At 41.4% G+C, this 16,425-nt stretch overlaps 1 pseudogene; it reads right to left on the bottom strand.

Moving 5' to 3' along the window:
* Positions 1–779: 779 nt before the first annotated feature.
* LOC103554162 (BCL2/adenovirus E1B 19 kDa protein-interacting protein 3-like) lies at positions 780–8,439 on the bottom strand (annotated as a pseudogene).
* Positions 8,440–16,425: the final 7,986 nt, after the last annotated feature.

The following is a 16,425-nucleotide window of genomic DNA, read 5'->3' as shown; positions in this document are numbered from 1 at the left end:
AGGGAAAAAATATCAAGCTGTACTTTTCTCAAGAGAAAACTGCTTGCCTTATCTTTGGGTTGAGAGATGATTTTTTTTAAGTGATGCAGACTTCCCAATAATTTTTAGAATATTGACAAATAAAATAGTTGCTAACAGCTATAAATCAACACAGGGCTTGATTTCCTTCAGCGAAGCTTTAAGATTTCTCACCCCATCAAGCCCCACCTCTGCCCCAAGCAAGGTCCCTGAAGTCCCAGAGGGGTGATTATGCTCTTGTCTTGGGCTCTTGACCTCCTAAGCTCTCCCAGCTCTTGAACAGCAAAAGCCAAAGATGGGGTCGCTTCCCATTGCTGCAGCTGGCTCCACCTACAGTCACCCAAACTAAGCCTGAAATGTCCCCAGCAACACTGGGGAAGAACAAACATTTATTTTTAAATAAATTACTTTTTTTCTGGTTTAACCAAAAAGCTTTTATAAAGTTTGGTTTTAAACTGTATGCAAATATAGTAATCTCTGGAGGATTTGGCAAAGATTTATTTTTTTCTATTTCCTAATGTAGATGCAGCATTTCTTAGACTAATGCTGATTCCAAGAGCCCTCAAAAGTTCAGCACAAGGGATAAGGTTCAATAGAGCAACCCACACTGATGAAGAGTCTGAAATAGACTGAGCAGGTCCTCTGACAGAAAACTGACACTTAACTGTTACTTAACAGTGGGAAGTTTGTCCTTACACTGTAAAAGCATACATATTTTAGTGTAGAAACTCTACTGTGGAGTTTGTATTTGCACCTTGGTTTCCTGGTTCCTGCTTAACAAAGAATAAACGGCATAGTTAAGTGCAGTCTTTACCAGACAACCTCCACTATGTGAACAAAGTCAGATTCCAAGTCTTTGTCAAAGGTGCCGATAGAGGTTGTCAGACGCCTTCCAACATAGATCCGCAGTCCAGTGACCAGCAGATGGGAGAAAACAGCAGAGTCAGAAGAAAATCTTTTAGAAATTTTGGTGAGAAAACATCTCCTTTCTTCATAACACATGTGTTCCTCATGCTGCGAGAGGCCACGTGCTTCGGATATTTAAAGAAGTTTCAAGTTTGTCTTTTGGAGGGGAGGGGGGTTCTTTTCAGACAGACTTGACCAATCCCATATCCAATCTGAGGTTTTTTTCAAAATGTTTTGTTTCTTGTCTCAATATAATCTTCTTCAGGCTGAGATCTGTTTCTTCCTCCGGTGCTACGAGATGTCTATTTCAGAAACTCTGTCAGTATCCCGTGGTGTCTGTGAGGGAGGGGTCATCGCAGTGGGTGCTCTCTGAGAGACATCATCTAGATTCGTGCTGGGCATCCGGCAGTGTTTGCTCCACGTCATGATTATAGATAGAGATTGAGACTGGAGCACTTCTCTATTCCCACTCCTGCTGGAGGGCAGTCCCGCCCAGGGCCCTGCGGATGCTCTTCCCGCAGAGCCAGTGCTCGGCGACTCTGGTTTGATGTTCAGGCTCTATAACCAGCAGGGACGAGAGTCTAAGTTCATTCCTTTACATATTACGATATGCTTTATAAGTATTTTTAATAAAATAATATAACATTCAGATAAAATTCAGGGCCATTTTGTTCCTCTCCTCAATTGCCTTCCCCACTTTTCTCCCCAGAGACAACCTCTGGTAGTATCCTCCAGCACATGATTCTAGTGATTATGAATCTACGTATCCGTTGTCAATATATACAGTATCTTTTAAATTTAAAATAATTTGTATCATATTGTTTAAGTATTTTCACAACCTGCTTTTTTTTTCTTCTCTCAATGGTATATTTTTGGGATTTATGTTAGTAACATTAATACATAGAGATCTAGTTTATTTTTTAAACTGCTATTTTAATCTTCTTGGGAATATAAACTTCATTTTTCATTTCCCCTCAGATGGATTTTAGATTGTTCCCAGCTTTCTGTAGCTGTCTCCTGTGCACATATTTGCATGTTTCTGTAGAGGAGGACTTTCTAGGTTATGAGGAAGGTAAATTTTTAGCTTTACTGGATATTGTTAATTTGATATCAGTTGTATTAATTTTCACTCCCACTAGTAGAATATGCAAGTTCCTATTTTCTGCATCCTTTCCAGCATCTCGTATTGTCAGGTCAAACGTCCTGTAGACAATCAGAGGGATATAAAGTGGCATCTAATTTAATTCGTGTTTCTCTAAATATAGCGAGGAGGAGCATATTTTTGTGAATTTTGGTGATTTTGTTTTCCTTTTCTGTTTCCTGTTCATTTTTTTTTTTGCCCATTTTTTAAATTGGGGGTTTTGTTTTATTGCTTATTAACTTTAATTCCTTGTATATCTTAGATACTTTCTAATACATTACAAATATCTTCTAGTCTGTGACTTGTATTTTAACTAAATTTTTAAGTTAAGCTTGAATTTTGGCATCATTGAAAAATTATAAGCTAATTTATAAATCTTTTTCTTTATGATTCATGCTCTTTCTGTCTTGTTTTAAGAAATTCTGCTTAACTCAAGGTCATGAGGATAACCTGTGTATTTCCTGCTAATCGTATAAAAGTTTTCCTTGGCATATTTTGGTCTTTATTCTTTCTGTAACTTATCTGTAAATAGAGTGTCAGGTAAGGATCTAATTTTATTTATCTACATATAGGAAGCCAATTTTTCCAATATTGTAATTTTTACAATGGAAATAACTTTCTGATTATATAAACAATTTATGGTCATTGTTAAAATTCAAATAATTATTAAAATATGAAGAAATACATAAAAAGTTCACCTGAAATCCTACTGCCCTAAGATAGTCACCATCAATATTTTCAGCATCATTCATTGATAGTCCATCATTTCCCCACTTGTTTATAATGCCACCTCTGTCACACAAGGAGAGAACTTTTCTAATATTCAGGCAAACTTAGAGAATCAATACTAAATCTGGATATAATTTATAGAATTTGAAGTATCAATTTAAAAGATTTTCAAGTTAGACTACATCATATGATTTCCTGATTTCATTAAGCAGTGTAAATAAGTAAAAAGAATAAAAAGGAGCATAATGTGAGAAGTAAGGATTTCCCAGAAATGGCCAGTTTTTCTACAGTTTGGGGAAGTATGAGATCTACGACCTGCAAATTTATGAAACTGAGGCACAAGTTCTGTAGTATCACATCCAACATGCTAGGTTCATCTTACTAATGTTTTTGAATTAAGACCATTAGTATTTCCTCTAACAAATAATTTATCTCTCATTTTGTCACAGAAGTATGGAAGGAAAAACAGAGCCAATTCCTAGAAAAGTACTGTCTAACTAACCTTGATAGACTGTGAATGCCTGCCCCACTCTCTTTTGGAGATTCTGTGGAAAGAAGTCATTTATCGTAGTTCACGACCATCCAGAAAGGAGTGGTCATGTCTTTCCTCTGCATACAAGAATATCACCCTTCAGGACCTTCATACTTGCTATTCTTCATGAAATTTGTGTGTAAATTCCTCCATGGGTACACTAAAAATACATTTAATTTTCAAATTAAAAAAAATTACCAAAACCACAGATAAGGGGCTGGCCCCATGGCCAACTGCTTAAGCTTGTGCACTCTGCTTCGGCGGTGCAGGGTTTCCACGGTTCGGATCCTGGCGTGGACATGGCACTGCTCCTCAGGCCATGCTGAGGCGGCATCCCACATGCCACAACTAGAAGGACTTACAACTAAAAATATACGACTATGTACTGGGGGTATTTGGGGAGAAAAAGCAGAAAGAAAAAAACCCCACAGATAGACCGTGTTTATCAGTATGTACGATGAGAGTCCTTCTCTTTTCTGACCTTGGGTCCACTTTGATGTCAAATGAACACTGATGAAGTTACTAACTTTTATGGAGACATCCTGCAATATATACAGCATGGGTTTTTGCTAATTTATTCAGTCATTACTCATTTCTGTTCCAAAGTGGTCTAAAATGTCTTAAATGATTAGAATATTCAGTGTAGAGCTCAGTCATAAATTGCTGCACTATATGAAGAGATTTGGAAGGGCTACATAAGGATTAAGTCCTTCATCCCAAACAGCCATATAGAGAGGTTAAAAAATATGATACATTTCCTATTATTTTGCCTTGTCTCAGTGCTGCATCTTCCCCTTTTGCCACAGTCTAAAATCAAATCAGCAGAAAAGAAAACAACACCCAAAGCATGGCCAGTGTGTTAGAGGGACTGGATTCCTAGTGCTCGTGACTTGTGCGTTTGTGTAGACCTGGTCAATCACAACTTCTTCTCAAGGCACGTGCAATTTAGCCAGACGCTGACGAGTTCAGAGTTCTTCCTGACCGGGAGCTCCCTTCAAACTCAGGGAGCACGTGCTACTCAATTCAGAATTAACCCAGGCTGCTAAACTGTTCTACTGGTCTACACTTCAGATTTGTAAGCTGTTTTCCTTGAGGACGCTCCTAAGGAGAAAAGAGGACATTGCCTATATGTGTGTTTCTGAGACAACTTCGTGGGGCTTTTAGTGGGCAAAAAATTTCCAGGGCGTGGTTTTTTCGTCTCCTCTGAAAGACACTGTGGTTTTCAATTAGCTTGGTGCTGTAACTACAGTCATTTTACCTGACCTCTTTCTTTAAACAGGCATGAGACAAGGCTGAGCTCATACTTTCAGGAAAGCCACTCTGCCATCTAAGCAGAACTAACACTGTTAGAAGAGCATGCAAATTGTAATTTAAAAAAAATCCATAAGCCAGCAGTTTCTTTTGACCACAGTGGTTTTTTTCCTCCTGCTCATTCTGCTGAAACAGCAGCATTGGGGAACACTGCAAGGCTTTAGCTTTCTGCTCTAATTTGCTGTTCTTCTGATGAGAATTGTGCATTTGAGGGCGTTTTGTTTCATGTGTGTTAAATGTTGCTCATCCAGATGGATGTTAAGTTTCTAAAGACAAGGACCCCACCCTTACCCATCTCTTTCTTCTATAGGATCCAATATGATATTCCATCATAAGTGCTCAATTATTATATGTTGAGTGAATGTGTGATCGAATAAATGAGTAACCGAACAAAAATTTCCAGTCTCTTATTTTCTAAACTAAACAGTGCAAACTAGATGGGGTCCATTCAATCATAGAGGATGATCTGTGGCAATGAAGAAATAAAAAGATGAAAATAGAATTCAGCAGAATGACGCAGGACTAAAGAGTGCACCAATTCCATAGTGAAGGTAGTTGATAGCTACGTAGATGTATGTTGTAGGGTATATATATGTGTGTGTTCATGTGTATGCATGTAGGTTATGTATCATATATTTAATTACACACACATTCATGTGATTATATATTTCTATGTATTGTATATTATGTACATATGTATGACACCTATATGCATATATGTATTATGTATATGTATGTAAGTATGTTTGTGTCTGTGCATGTGTGTGTGTATATACATGTGTATATACATATATACTTTAAAGAATTTGCACCACGGTTCCTCTTAGAGAACTATCTTTGTTTAGAAAAATACCTTGGTTATCCATTTGTGGGTAGAAAGTAAGGTCCCGGGGCCATGGATGCAAGAATACAAGGGAGTAAAGTCATAGCTAAACGAACCTGAATCTAAGCATCAAGAGGAATTTGGGAGCCAAGAGTAGAAGGGAGAGAGATTAAAGTGCGAAATAGGATTCCACAGGGATTTGCTTAGGAAAGTTGTCTTGGGGGAAATCAAAGGAAAGAAGCTGAATTCCATGTCTGGGTTGGCCCAGAGCAGAAAAAAAGATGACAGCAGTGAAGTGGACCCCAACAGAGGTATAAGTTCAGCAAGAGCAAGATTCAGGAGCTAGAGATGAACATAAATCTATAAATCTATAAGGGAGCATTAGACTTCTCACAGAGCTTGGGAAGATGGCTCAAACAAAGTTTAATTAAATCTTAAAAGGTGCTGTTACCTCAGCTAATGTCCCCAGGTTCCTTAAAACCAGCGTAAGCTGAGAAACACTCTCTTTACTCCAACAAATCAGTGTTGTGTGTGATCCTCCTAAAGCCCAGAGATACAAAACAAAACAATAGCAAGAAAATGAACTAACCCCGCAGCCTCTTTCAGGGTGGTTAACAGTAGATGTTTGAACCTGTCAGACCTAGTTGGCATCTCCAGTCCTGATTCTGAAGCCAAATCTGAGCAGGTACAACCCTTTACACGGAACGTCCCTGATTCAGGCCTCTGCCCAACAGGCCTTACCTTAGTAATGAGGTGAGGCCATGGCACCAACAGGGCACACTGTGAAAATATGGCAGATTAGTCAAAATGTTCACAACCTGGAACTGAAGTCTTTTTTACCTTTCCTTCCCCCGGGGTTATATTAGTTATTATATTAAAATATCAAGGTAATTTTTATACCTGTGTGATATGGATGATTATTGTTGCTGTTTGACAAATAAGAAGACTGCAACATGAGCCTGCTCAGCACCAGCAGAGCAGGATTCTGAGTGAGGAATTAGGATTTTCCCGGATTGGGCTTGGTTCACTGGACACCATTGTCCTTCTCTACAAAGGGTTTATTGTGAAATGTTTACAAAAGCACGTTTAGGAAGAGTTCAATATCTGTTTCTGTCTTGGTGAAAATGTGGGTGGATCTATGTGAGTGGCAGAGCCCCTGGCAGAAGGGAGGAGGGAATTAACTTTTGCTGTGTTCTTACCATGAGCACAGCCAGGACTCCTTACCTACATTTCCTGCACTTTCTGAAAGATAAAGTGGCAGTGACAAACTTTGTGGGTGATTTAACGTTCTATAACTTAATAGGATGGGTACACAAGGGTATGCATTTGTCAAAAGGCATCAAGTGGTACACTTACGTTTTGGGCATTTCATTCTTTTTAAATTTTACCTCAAAAGAAATAGAATCATAAGCAGATGTTGAACTCTAGTTAATGACAGAGATGCTAGAGTTTTTAGTTGTGAAATCTTCTTATACTTAAAACTTACTTTGAAATGCATCCAAAAATACGATAGATTGGTGGGTGGATAGAGGGATGGTTAGATGGATAGATATATGATAAAGCAGGTGTAACAAAATGTTGGTTGTAGAATCTAGATAAGAGATACACGAATGTTTGTTGTATAATTCTTTCAACTTTTCTGAATGGTTGAAAATTTTCAAAATTAAATGTTGGGGGAAAAAAGTGATCCTGACAGCTTGTACCAATCTGGCTGCTACAGAAAGCTCAGAAATCTGAATGCTGTGAAATAAAATATTCCAGTCAGGACAGTTTTATAGTATGTGGTAAAAGATCCTTCTTGGAAGTAAAGAAGGGTACCAGTTCCTTCTAGTTGAAACAGCATATTCTTTTTTTTTCTTTTTTCTTCAAAGACTGGCCCTGAGCTAACATCTGTTGCCAATCATCTTTTTCTTCTTCTCCCCAAAGCCCTGCAGTACATAGTTGTATATTCTAGTTGTAGGTCCTCCAGCTCTGCTATGTGGGTCGCCGTCCCAGTATGGCCTGGGGAGCAGTACCACGTCCGCGCCCAGGATCCGAACCCGCCAAACCCTGGGCCGCCGAAGCGGAGCGTGCGAACTTAACCACTCTGCCTTGGGACGCCCCCAAACTGCATTTCTAATATGCAGCGCTGTCCTCTTTGAACTACTGTCGGGTACTTTTCCAAGACACAGGTTACGGTCCTCACCTTGTCGCCTCTCAGCAGCATCTGGCCTGGGCAGCCTTGCTCCTCAGCAAGCGGCCTCTCCTCTGCCTTGGTAGACGCCACGCTGTCCTGGTTCTTCCTCGCTTGCTGATGGCCCCTTCTCAAGCTCCTCCACTGTTTCCTTCTCCTTTACCTACTTGTTCACGCAGAGGCCTCCGCGGGTTGCGTGCTGGGCCTGCTTGCTTTCCCGCACTGTTTCTCCTGAGCTGGTCTCACGGGCTTTCGTGGATTTCAGTACCACGTCTAGGATGTCGTTTCCCAAAGCGGCAGCTCCGGCCGTTGCTATCTTTTCAACAATGGCCTCTTCAATCCAAATGCCTCCTTGGCATCTCCACTTGAACGTCTCCCACGTGTCTGATCCCTGACAAGCCCACACCTGAGCTGAGCACATCCCCTCGCACGCTGTTCGACCGCCGCCGGGGCGTTTCTCTTCCCCTTCACCCCCAGCACCGCCCTCGTGCAGCGGCCACCATCTGTCCCCCGAGCACGGCAGGCGCCTCCAAGCTGGTCTGCCCCGAGAGGCTCACCTCATTCTAATCGAATCGAAGCTGCCAAGGTCATCTTTTGAAAACATAAATCTAATTACACCTCTTTTCTACTTAAAATTCACCGATGGTTTGCCACCGTTAGGATAAAGTGCAACATTCTTAATACACACAAGGGGGTCCAACGCTGGGGCCTCGCCCGCCCCCCCTCCGCCTGCCGCCACCCCTCCACCTGCCGCCACCGCCCCCTTCCTCCTCAAGGGTGGCCACAGGAGCTTCGATTCCTCCCATAGGCGAAGCGTTTCCTGCCTCAGGGCTTTCATATAGGACGGCTCCTCTTCTTAGGACGTTTCCTACAATCTTTCCTGGTAAATCCCTACTCTTCGTTTAGGTCTCAGCTTAAGGAACGCTTCTGAAAGAAACTTCCGGACACATTCCTCCCCATCTAAATTATGTCTCACCCTGTCACAGTCTCTCATAAAACCTTTACTTCTGTTTCACAACAGGATTAGTGATTATACGTTTGTCTGTGTGCTCATTTCATTAATGTCTGTCTCCCCTGCTGGACTTCAGACTCCACGTGGGCAGGGGGCCTGTCTGCTGGGCTGGGCTCCACATGTGCACCACCCGGCAGAAGTCCCCGGCACTCAGGAGTGGTCAACACATACTCATCACTTGAATGAACACACCAGTAGCCTTAGGGAGATGCAGTCTGAAAAGTGGTGGACAATGACACAAATCAGTATGGCCTCAGGATACAGCATCAATAGGACCTATAAAGCCTTGCCCACAGGTGTCATGAAGAACTCAGTCAACACTGGGTATGAGCATGACAGGCCCATGCAGCCTGTTCTGAATCATTCCTGTCGCTCTCCCTGGCTCACTCCCCTCATGCAGGTGAAGAAGAAGCAAGAAAGAGCATCCAATGCTTTAAATGGCTGCTAAAAAGACTCCCTCTTCCTCACTCACATGTAGGGAGCATTTGTGGGCACAGTCTTCAAGGCTGCAAAAATGAAAGGCAAATAGCCTGAACTCAGGATCACATGGTTGGCCCTTCCCTGGCTCTGCAACTCCTCGGATGGAGGAACTTACATGGAACTTACTAACTTTATGCCTTAGAACCTCGATATGCGCCACTTATGTCATACAGTTATCAGGAGTACAAAATGAACTAATGTCAGTGAAAGTGCTTCTCATTCTGTAAACCTATGGACCACCGCATGGATGTGGGTCACTGTGCAGCCTGAAGAATAGTAGAATATTAGATATACTCATTTTGCTGATTTAACAACTAAAGGTGCTGCTACAGCTGTCTTACTAATTGTTTTACAGTAAGAATAATGAACAGCTTGATATTCTTTCCACTTTAAGAAGGATACTTAATTATATGTAGGATCACGGTAGAAATTACCTAAATTCAGAAATATTATTTCCTAAATCAGCGATTCACAGTCAAGATTAACCTCCACAGCACTTAAATTCATTCAGCTGACCTAATAGTAATGTTAGTAACAACTTTCTAGGTTATGCCATACTAAAATACAAGGTTTTCGTCATAGTTACATATTATTTTTATAACAAAAAATCTTTATTTTCCTGTTTGTGAAAGTAACATGTATTCTGAAAATTGAAATGATATACAAATGCAATACATAGCAAGAGAAAATCATTCATAAATACCTTCTCTTTACCCACACCAAAAATTATTGTAAAAATAAGACTTCCAAGTAAGTGTAAATAAATCTATATATAGACATCACTTGAAGAGAATTTTTAAAATCTCTCATATATGGGATTCTTTCCAAAGATTGTTTCCACATCGCAAAAAGCATGCATTTTTGTTTATGATACATTTCCAACTTATCAGCTATTGTTTCCTTCAGGGAAAATGGCTTGCCAATGTGTATCTGACCATTCTTTTCAGTTAAACAAAATGTCCATTAAAAATTTCCGATGACTACAGTATGTAGAACAACTAAGAGATACAGAAATGTTAACAGTGGGACATGACACAAGTCCCCACGGTATTTCTTAAATGTTACATGGAAGGGGCAAGAAATAAAAGCTTAGTGGCATACACTAACTTCGCAGATTATTGATAAATGCAGGTGTTATGATGGTTTTGACTACACGGCAGCAATTCATCTGGACGGCCACGAGGAAATAGCCAGGGATGTTACTAATTTTAAATTCCAGCCTGTCAGCAAGAGTGAAGGTGAAATCCAGGGACGTTCCAAGAAAAGGCAGAAACATGCCAGGAAAATGAAGTAAACTTTCAGGCCGAATTCATGTGAATTACTGGGTAACCCTGGGTTTCTAAATTCTTCTGCAGCCTAGGAATGAGTCAGTAAGGCAAAGGAAGAGCTACTCTCAATCTACATCGCCATCTAGTGGATGATGACGTAGAAGCACTTTGGTGCATTCGCTGCAGAGACTTGCCCTACTCAGTAAAAGAGCTGGTGAACATTATTTGGGACACAGAAGATGAATTAACTTTTGAGTGTTAGTTCCATTTGGACTTTAAAATGACTTTTTAGTGAAGCAAATCTGGTATTTTGTCATCTTTGATCAGCCTGTAGGAAAAAATAAGCAACATTTATAAGTAGCATCTCTTCTACTTTTCAATAATTAAAAATGCATAAGGATGTTAATATTTCCACTGAGTTGCCATCAATAGTTAATTTTAAAAACCTTTCTCTCTTTTTTACCCTCCCCTTGTCTCTTCCTACCTACTTCACAAGACTTCAACACCACCTTTAACTACTCTACTGTGTAATTGAAGTTAGGTTTTTCTTGCAATGTATTTCAAACTGCGGTAACAACATGTTAGTGGATCCTGACATTAATATAGTGAGTCATGACCAGTAAAAAAAAAGAAAATATGTATTTTTCAATTTTTGAGGAGTCTCCATACTATTTTCCACTGCAGGATTCCACTTATATGAGGTATCTCAAAGAGCCAAACACGTACTAGCCGGAGGAGAATGGTGGTTGCCAATGGTGGTTGCTGAGGGGAGGAAGAAATGGGGAGATGTTCAATGAGTTTAAAGTTTCAGTTATATAGGATGAATGAGCTCTAGAGATCTGCTGAACAACGTTGTGTCTGTGGTTAACAACATTGTATTATGCACTTAAAATTTTGTTAGGAGGGTAGATCTCATGTTAAGTGTTCTTACCACAATTTTTAAAAAAGGATCATTAAGGAAGACTATGAACAAAAAAAAAGAAAGAAAGAATAGAAAGACCAGACTAGAATCTAAAATGTCGGAGTGCTTCTCACGGGTGTAGTGAGTACCGTTCTGTGAAACTTCTGTTACACACGTGTGTATTTGTGTGCACTAGGGTGTGATGTGAAGCACTTTTCATTCTGTGGGTCAAGTTCAAAAAAGTTCAAAAGCCTCTGCTCTATCGTTCTCAACAAAATCAAATGAAAGCTAAAATCTGTGTTGTATTCCGAATGAATGAGGTTTCCCTGTATGTAAACACGCTTCTCTATTTCTACAAAAGGCAGTTTAAGATATCCCAAGGCAGCAAACGGGTTGGAATTAGATGCATAGAGATGGGACGTCTGTGCTTGCCGCCGGGTCTTTTCGTTCTCCTTGATGGAAGGATAATGGGTCTGGGAGCTCCATCGTGATGAGGCACAGCCTGCAGAGTAGGACAAGCCTGGTTTTAAATTCTGACACAGAAACTTCTAGCTGTATGTTAGGCTTTCTGAGTCTCAGCATCCTAATCTGAAAATGAAGCTAATAACTCTTACTGCATGGCATTGTCGTGAGAAACAAATGGGCCACGTAGACGATGTGCCCGTCATGTGGTGGGTACACAATGCTCTAGACACAGCAAGAGTCACCAGTTCACTGATACCATTTTAAGTAGTTTTCATTTTCCTTTATTGCCCTAGATTTCTGTATCTTAGAATTGCAAATATCCCTAAAATAAATTCAAACCTATGATGGAGCCAGAACCCCAGTAAGGGATTTTCCTTCTTCCTCCGGCCAGTCTGGTGCCGCACCTTCTTACTCTGTTTAAGGCTATGCTTAATTTATTTGTAAATCTCAGTAGAAATGTTTTCCTTGCTTCTGTAGTGCCTTCTATATTTTACAGAGAACATGATCTCTCATGGTTTTTCCTTCTCGAAGTGGGACGCTGTCCTGGGGGATTTTCTACCCAAACACAACAGGAGCATTTTGTGTGAGCAGAGGAGGCCCTGGGAGAAGAGTGAGGACCCAGCTCTATTTTTTTAAATTGAGTTATAATTAACATATAACATTGTATTAATTTCAGGTGTACAACATAACGATTCAATACCTGTGTATGTGGTGAAATTATTGCCATAATAAGTCTAGTTAATATCCGTCACCAAACATAGTTACAATTTTTTTCTTATTATTGAGAACTATTAAGATCTACTCTTTTTAGCAACTTCCAAGTATATGACACAGTATTGTTACCTACAGTTACCATGCTCTACCTTACACCCCCAGGACTTATTTATCTTATAACCAGAAGTTTATAACTTTTGCCCCCCTTCACCCATTCCCCGGCCCCGGCAGCCACCAGTGTGTTCTCTGGGTCTCCGTATCCAGCCCCATTTTGCACCCTTTCCCTTCCGCTTGGTCTCTCTTCAGTCCCTTTCTGCCTCTTCCTCCTTCCTTCCTCAACCTGCTGCAGCCTTATCCCAGAGGAAACTGAACTGACAAACTATTGCTAGTATTAGCACTTATCTTTGCCTCCTCAAGGTGGGTATCCTGATGAGGAAATAAGAAAATGAGTATGCGAGCTGTAAGAACGATGGGGCTATACCCACGTCAGATGTTGTTTTTACATTATGAAACCACTCATGGTAATGGTAGGGAAGCAGAAATGAGGCAAGACTGATTGGGTCTGCCATTTACCAGCTGTGTGACCTTGGGTAAGTTATCAAACCTTCTGAAGCCTCAGTTCCATTACCTCTAAATTGTGGAAAATAGTATCTCCCATTCACAGGGTTCTTTAAGAGTCAAAATGCATAATGCACCTAGACACCTTGAAATAGATCCTAGCTGTAGTAAGCGATTGCTATGAGCTGAATGTTTATGTCCCTCAAAATTCACATATTGAAGCCTAATCCCCAGTGAGATGGTATTTGGAGGTGAGGCCTTTGGGAGGTGATTTTCATGAGGATGGAGCCTTCATGAATGGGCTTAGTGTCCTTATAGAAGAGACATGAGATTGATCTCTCTCTCTCTCCCTCCCTGCTGTGTGAGGAGACAGAGAGAAGGCAGCTGTCTGCAAACCAGCAAGGGGGTCCTCACCAGACACAGATCTGCCAGGCCCTTGATCTTGGACTTTCAGCCTCCAGAACTGTGAGAATAAATGTTTGTTGTTTAAGCCACACAGTCCCTGTGGTACTTTTGTTATAGCATCTGGAACTGACTAAGACAATGACCAATAAATACCAATGGTTGTTAGTATCATATCTCCCCAGATCTTGTGTCTTCGAAAGACCAGAAAGGCAGTCCTTAAGTTAAAGTTAAAAAGTTAAAGTTACCGTTTTCCTTAAGTTAAAGTTAAAATTTCATACCCTATACAACCTGTGCATTGTGGGAAAAATGGGAGAAAGGCAAGAAATTTTGGGTAGAGGTGTCTTCTTGACACTCTCAAATCATACCACCTGACCAAGTAGCTGGGCGGGATGCTGCTCTGTATTGGACGGTGAATCTTCATTTACTTGAAATTTGGCTTTAGTTTGGCCAGTGTAATGACTAGTTCCTTGAATGGTCCATTCTGTTGTAAGTTAACAATCTTTCAAACCACAGAGGCTGAATATGACTTTATAACTTTCACTATACAACGATCCGCTCATCTGCTGGTGATCACCTTTCCCTCTTAGTTTGTGCCCTGCCTTCAGAGTCACGGAAGGCAGGGAGAGATGCGGTGCGAAAAAGGGCCATGGTGGCGAGGACATGGGGTGAGAAGGGAATAGAGAGGGGAGGAGAAAGGCAGGGAGTGTCAGAGAAGGGTGCTGGGGGAAGCCCTTTCCTTCTCCTGTTTGCTTCTAAAGGGGATGTTGGTCAGCGTGCTCGGTGCCCCAGTCAGAGAGTTTGGGATGCTTTCAGGTGGTGCCCAGTTGAACATTTTAAAATCTTTTAGTTCCTGACTGTCAACTCCCAAAAGACCATGAGAAAAACCCATTGAGTGAACAGAGCTGTTTATTAGACTCACTGCAAAAACGGAGACCACCATTTTGACAGTTTTAGTTGTGTCTCCGAAGGAAAACTTCAAGGAAGAATATTCATAGTGTTTTGAGGTCTGGGCTCAAGCATTTGAAGGTGGGTCTTTCAAGGCAGAGAAAGAATTAAAGTTGGGCACAGTTTATGACACAGCGGTTCAGGATGGAGGACACACAGGTGACAGTCTGGAAGAGTAAATTGCTATCTAATAGCAGTTTGCTCAGGTAAGCAAACTGTTTACCTGAATAAAGTCATTTGCAAGGATTTCCTGAAGCAAACAGTAACGTTATTTATTGATGTACAGTCTTGCGGCTGGGCCGGTGGCACAGCAGTTAAGTTCACATGCTCGGCTTCTGTGGCCCAGGGTTCACAGGTTCGAATCCTGGGCACGGACCTACGCATCACTTATCGAGCCATGCTGTAGCAGGCATCCCACATATAAAATAGAGGAAGATGGGCACAGATGTTAGCTTAGGGCCAATCTTCCTCAGCTAAGAGAGGAGGATTGATGGTGGATGTTAGCTCAGGGCTAATCTTCCTCAAAAAAGAAAAGAAAAGAAAAATGATGTACAGTCTTATCTTCTTGGGCAAGAATTTCTTGGAACAAACAGTTGACCCAGAGGGACTCAGTTCTCATAATTATGTGTTTAGTTAATGTGTATTTGCAAATATATAACTGCACCTCAAATCAAATGATATTATTTAGGACAACACAGAAGTAAATTAAATTTAAAGTTAAAAGCTGAGTTGATTCAAAGAAAAACAACTAATAATATAGGTGTTACCCAGCTGTGACAAAAATTGTGACTACGTATATGAAAGACTGAGGTGTGAGAAACACGACTCAGTCCTGTGGGAATGTCCTAGCAGAGGCTAGACTAGAGGACACTCCTCTTACGCGGAAGGCATGTAACCCACAGATGAGTCATCGGAGGGAGCCAAGGGAAGAAACTGGGGTTGGGAGAGCTGGTCACCTGGACTGGGAGGGGCAGTGACAGCCCTGGGTGTAGTGTCATCTCTGTTGTGCAGGTGAGTGGAGAGTTAGAACAGTCCCCTGACTGGAAACTCTGACTTAGTAGTGGGTTTACTCGGGGCTTGAGCTTTCAAACAGGAAACAGCAGCTGCTGTTGGAAGATCCTATGCAAGGCAGATGGGTTCCCCTATAGTGGCACCTGCCATTGTGGTCACCAGACCATCATGGCCCCAGGTGCCAACTGAACAGTGTACTGAAGGGGAGCTGAGATTCAATAAAGGGAAAACCAATCAGAATGGCTTGGTGATGAATATTTTAGACAAACTGAAAAGGATAGAAGGCCAAGGCCAAGGCAGCTTCTGATCGTCTAGGAGCTAGAGCCATAGAAACTTCTGGGCTGTGGTTGGTATAGGGGAAGGAAGATATATCCAAGTCAATTCAGGTGGAAGTTAGCTTGAATTTGAGGAGAGAAAGCTTCAGGGCCAGAGAGAGGGGCCTTAATTAGAAAGAAAACCCAGAGACCGGGCAGAATCCTGCAGGCTCTGGTGTCCTCAGGTACTGGGATAAAGTAAAGCTTGGTCCTGGGCCAGAGGGGTGATGGGTGGGAAGGGAACCAGCACAGGGAGGCAGGTCCTAGAAGTTGCTGAGAATCTCACTGCTGTGCTCCTCAGGGATGCTGACTTGAATCATCCTGGGACCTAAATCTGAGGAGCTTTACCAGCATTCTACTCAAACCCAATTGGGTGAGGCTCACCGGAGAGCAAAACCTAGAGAACCAGGAAAGGAGCCATTTTAAAAGTAACCCTACTACCTTTCCTCAAAGACAAGGACCAAATTTTGCCAGTATTCTACAAATCAGCAATTCCTAATGATTTCTTGTGATAGCTGCAATTTTGTTTACTGCTTTGTTATCCCTTGCCAGCCTCCCTGACCAGCGTCGCATGGTGGTGGGAGCTTGGTTTAGTAACACCAGGTTTCCTGGGCACCTTCACCATCAGCAGGACCTAAAGAATTAATGACCATTCAATAATTTAAACAGATCAAAAAGCAGAACACCACCTTACCAACACCAAAGAAACATCCATGCAG

This window comes from Equus przewalskii, chromosome 7, assembly GCF_037783145.1.
Source record: "Equus przewalskii isolate Varuska chromosome 7, EquPr2, whole genome shotgun sequence".
NCBI lineage: Eukaryota > Metazoa > Chordata > Mammalia > Perissodactyla > Equidae > Equus > Equus przewalskii.
This window is presented reverse-complemented; position numbering and strand designations above follow the sequence as displayed.